Raw genomic sequence first — 5771 nt, 5'->3', positions numbered from 1 at the left:
TTTATATTTTTGTCGGGTATGGGAAGGAGTCAAAAGTCATAAGGGATGGCACATCCCAGGGATGGGTGACCGGACAAGGGATAGCCGTGTAACCCGGGGAAGTGCCGATGACGGTAAGACCTTAACCCGACGGGAAATTAAGAGATCTCATTATTATTTCAAAAGGGTTTGAAACAAATGTGCATATTATTTTATTTGGGGCATTGTTTGTTTTATGCATGATGAGGTGTGTATGATTGTGCACAAAAACTATGAACTCACCGAGCTTTGTAAAGCTGACTATTAGTATGCATCTCAGGTGCAAGAGGTTCAAGGGTGGACAAGAGCGAGGTTCTCTTCTAGATAATTATATTATTATATTTGGGATGTTTAGGTTTATGCTTAAACTCATTTTGTAATGTAACTCGTTATGGGACGAGTTAGCATTGAGCTATTAATTTTAATTGAATTTGTAAGACTTGGGTTATTTATTGTTATTTAATGAGAATGACGTGACACAACTCATGGTGAAAATGAGGGTGTTACACATATAATAAACGATAAGGGCTGATTTATTAGGTTAACAAACCACAATGAAAAATAATATATATAAGGTTAGCCAAGAAATAAGACTTGGACATGTGGAAACCAAAATTTTTCTCTTAATTAATGCAGTTATAATTCCTATATTATTAATAAGTTCTATTAATTTTTGCTTTAGTGAATCAGCAAATTTAGTAAATTACAATATATACATGTTGACAATACATATGCGTGTGTCCATATATGCTTTTCATACAGGAAGGGGAAGACTTCTTAATTAAACACAAGTTCCATCAATTGAAGATGGACTTTTCATCATCATCATCATCATCATCATCGTTGCAAAAACGAAGTATTGAGCAAAAAGAAGTGATCGGTGCGGAGAGAAAAGAAGAAGGTGAGAAGGGAAAGCAATACATTGGTATTCGAAGAAGGCCATGGGGAAAGTTCGCTGCAGAGATAAGGGATTCAACCAGAAATGGGAAGAGGGTTTGGCTTGGCACTTTCGATACGGCAGAGGCAGCAGCATTGGCATACGATCAGGCATTGTATTCAATGAAGGGCCCTTCATCTGTACTCAACTTTTCGGCCGAAACTGTGAAGGAGTCTTTGAAAAGGAATCCATTGCTGCAGTAGCAAAGATGGGGAATCTCCTGCAGCTGCTATAAAGGAGATGCATAGGCTTCGTAGAACGTCGTCTTTGCCATCAAATCCGAGAGGAAAAAACAACCAGCAGGAAAACTTAGTGGTGCTAGAAGATCTAGGATCTGATTTGTTAGACGAGCTTTTGAGTTCATGATGATTTTTTTTGAAAGAGAAAATACACTCATATACCCCCCCTGTACCACCATCAAAGGTTGTAGAAACTCGTGAAGCACCATTCTGCAAGAGGCCATTTAAGTTCACTTTTCTTGATTATTGATTAATTTATATTTATATTTATATTTCTGATTTTGTTTTTATTTTCTTCACCTCTTGATTTTCGTTCTTGTTCCTTCAGATCTTCAGTTATATATAAATGTTATGAAGGTATTCTAATGAACAACTACAAACAAGAAAGGCATGAGGGTTGGAGTTAGGATGAAGTCAAGATACGTACATGAGATCGTCTTCTTCCCCAAAATATAATAAACCGGCAGTTCGAAGCAGAAAATACCAGAGGGAGAAGACATGAACACCTACTTTGAAGAATGCTTTTGAAGTGACAATGGAGTAACTGAAATACAGATTTAGTTCTATTTCTTTCTGGCAACTGCTCTTCATCATGTGTGTTTTGTTGTTGTTCGAAGACTGGATCTAGTCCGAGCTCTTGGTCATTTTGTGGTTATTACTTCGTTTTCGATGTGAAAATAGCTGCGGGTACGGTGAACCTGTTTTAGTTGTAACATTTTAACAGTGAAATGATAAAGGAAATAAAAGGGTTATTTACAAAATCAATTAGGTGTGGTCCTATTATATATAGTTAAGGTCGTTTTCTTTGTCTGTTGGTGCAATTAATTAAGTACAACTAATAATATGAGATGTGCAATATTAGATACGCCACTTGTCTATAAGTTGAGATTCCCATGTAAATAAGGGATTGTTAAACATACTCTCTCTATAAATAGATTGATTCATTAGATTCATTTCCACTCTATTCTCCTCACATGCTCAAACCTCATGATTTTTAATTTTAAAATTACAATTTACATCATCATCATAGTTAGTCGGTTAACTTATTTTATATCTCTTGTTTTCTTATTGTATATCTTAATTTATCATATATATATATATATATATATAAGCAACTAGAATATGTAAAAAAGAATACATTTTAATTTTAACAGGTTATTCAATTAGATTCGTTTTGTCAATACTTTTAAAATGAATCTAATATTAAGTATTTTTGAATTTAATCATATTATTGTATATCAATAATTACACTCGTCTTGTCAATTTAAAATGAATCAAATATTAAATATTTTTGAATTTAATCNAATTTAATCATATTATTGTATATCAATAATTACACTCGTCTTGTCAATTTAAAATGAATCAAATATTAAATATTTTTGAATTTAATCATATTATTATCATATATCATATGTACTTTGATGATCATTTTTAATACTTATAATTTTATATTCTTATAGTTATTTATTTAATTTATGGTGAATCCTTTTTTTTTTTTTTTTTTCATTTTGCACCCTCATCATATTAATATACATAATCGTAAATTAACTAAAATACGTTAAAAATATACTTTTATTTTGACAAGTTACAACATTATAATCGTCTCGTCAATACATTCAAAATGAACACAATATATTGGACATGTTTTGATTTAACCATATTATTAAATATTATAAATACGTAAAAAAATTAATACGTACATTTTATACCATTATAGTTATTTATTTAATTTGTTTTATATACCTATTTTTTGTTGTTTGTCTTACATTTTTATCATATTAACATATAAAGTTATTTATTAACTGAAATACATTAAAAAATACATTTTTTATAAACTACACCATAATAATCACCTCATTATTATCTTTAAAATGAACTCAATATTAAATATTTTTAGATTAATTATGAGTCTCTAATGATATAAATATAATGAGGGAATAAAAAAAATGGAAAGTAAAGAAACTAAATAAATATGTGTAATTATTGAAGATCCTTTTTAATATATGAACAACAAACATTGTTCATACACGTGAATGTCCTAAGCCTACACTTTCTTATCCCTCTCATGTATGGAATCTTATAACTGTAAGATGTTAAAGCAGTTTTTTTTTTTTTTTATCGTGTTTTTTTTTGTATTTATATATAAACATCCATTGTATTTTTCATTACTTGATACATCAAATTTTAAATAACGGGAAAAAAACTTTCTACACTCCATTAATAACTTCCCACAAGTGATGGTTATTTAACATTTAATGTCGTTTTTCAATTATGGAAATTATAATATTTTAACGATATAAATATTTTAATTGATTTGAAATAAAATAAATTTATTAATTTAAGATAAAGTTATTGATTTAAAATAAAGTAAAAATGATTCGATACACATATCGAACGATTACATTCAATTTCGTTTCTCTCCTTTCATTTCTATCATACTTCAATTTTTAGACACTTTTGTTTCATCACTCTTTGATTATCAAATTTGCAAATGACAAGTTATTGAGAAGATTTGACACCAATATTAGAATTTGTCACTGATAAGATACGCTATTTTATGTTATTTAACACTTAGGTTCATTGATACTTGTAAAAATAAAAAATAAAGTTCAAGCAAAAAAAAATATATATTTTAGATATTTACTTCTCGAAACACTTAAGCAATTGTGTTGTTATTACTAAATGATCAAAGGCAAAGCTAGAAGATTTAAACTCCTGACGTCCTCGTAAGGCTTGTCCAGAATCTTTCTTCTTGTCAAGAATCTTTCTTCTTGTCAAGAATCTTTCTTCTTGTCATAGGCCTGCTCAAAATCTTTCTCCTTGTCATCGGCAATGTGAGATTCGCCTGATTTTTTACAAACACGGATGAGGTTTGCCCCACCATCTCCATGGTACAAGGATCAACTTTGATACCATTTGTAACACCCTTAAAGCCCAAAGCAACAGACTAACACAGTAACTTCGAATCCAACTTAAAACCATGATAAAAGTTATTGGTAGCCCACTACTTGAGATTTATAATTAAGGAGCTATCAATTCTCACTTTATATCCATGTGAGATGAGTTGTTGTATAATTGCTTCAAGGTACAACTGGTATTACATGTTCTCAGTATGAATGCAAGTTTAACGTACTTACCATTGTAGAAATATCCACTCCCATCCTCTCAATTTGTGGTTTTTACAACATGATACGTTAACGGTAACCATTACGTAAGAGTGAAATTAGCAGAAGATTACCCAGTGCCCACAATTATGCCAGATTGGAAACATTGGAGATCTATGGAGGCATCTACATGAATTATCCCCTATCAATATGATTTAAAAGTTTTACAATGAACATTTAGCTCGTAATAGTACTCGTGAATATATTGATTTAAATGATTGATAATATCACAAATATTATTTTATCTTTAATAATGTCCTTTATTTATGTTGCTTTAAATGATTGATAATATCATAAATGTTATTTTATCTTTAATAATATATTTTAATTTATTTTATAAAATAATGTTTAATCAAAATATTAATCATAAAGGTTATTTTTTATTTGTTTAACCATAAAATATAATTAAATTTATATTATAAATATATATGTTAGTTAATACATTATTAGCTAATAAATATACTCAGGGTATAAAATAAAAACTAAAAAAAGTAAAGAGTGTAATTCAGAAATATGGAAAACTTAAAAGTAACAAAAATTATAGAAATTACAAAGGTTAAAAATGAAATTATGTAAAAAGATTAGAAAATAAAATTATAAATGCATTGTTTTTTTTTTTTTTTTGCAAGTTTGTTTTTAGTATAATGAGTATGAAAATTTTAATAAGTTTACATAGGAAGAGGCATATATAGAATTTGCCTAAAATAAGCATCCAATTAGAGAAACTTTAGTTTCATTGTACTATAACAAAATCAAATTTATAGGACGCCATAAATTTTTAAGTGTTATAGTAGATCACTTTATATAACTAAATTTATAGGACTAAAAAATAAAACATCATATCTGAAAGCGTTGTAATAGGTTTATAGGACGCTTTTGAATGTCTTAACAAATTTTTTTAGGACACTTATAATACAAAGTGCCTATTCGCAATTTTATAGGACACTATTTGAAAAAGTGTACTATAAAAACGAATGTCTTATAAAAAAGAGTTTATAGGATATTTTTTCTAAAATGTCCTAAAAATTGCTAATGTAACGCTTTGTATTAAAAGTGTCTTTAAAATCTTAAGACGTCGAAAAAACATCATATCAACTTATAACAACGTTTTAAAAAAGGAAGCTATATTTTTTCTTAAAATTAAGTTCTATAAAAAGGTCTATTAGAATGTTTAGAAATTAATGTCTTATAAACTCATTTTTGTTATAATGAATAAGCACATTAGTTAGGGGCTGTTTGGCAGTTGCTGAATGATTTAGTTCAGAATAGTTAAGAGGTTAGAATGGCTAAGAGGATCAGAATGGTTAAGTGCTGAATGAAACAAGGTTGTTTGGTAATTGTTCTCTGAATGATAGCAAATTACCATTTTAACCCTAGTTATGATTTAGTACTGAATAAACCAACATACAATTA

At 28.7% G+C, this 5771-nt stretch overlaps 1 pseudogene; it reads left to right on the top strand.

Annotated features, from left to right (window-relative positions):
* The first annotated feature begins 825 nt into the window (after window positions 1-825).
* Window positions 826-1321, top strand: LOC112520663 (annotated as a pseudogene).
* Window positions 1322-5771: the final 4450 nt, after the last annotated feature.

This window comes from Cynara cardunculus (assembly GCF_001531365.2).
Source record: "Cynara cardunculus var. scolymus isolate 2C chromosome LG 1, CcrdV1, whole genome shotgun sequence".
Taxonomy (NCBI): Eukaryota; Viridiplantae; Streptophyta; class Magnoliopsida; order Asterales; family Asteraceae; genus Cynara; species Cynara cardunculus.
The sequence above is the reverse complement of the archived record's forward strand: the minus strand, read 5'-3'. Positions and strand labels throughout refer to the sequence as shown.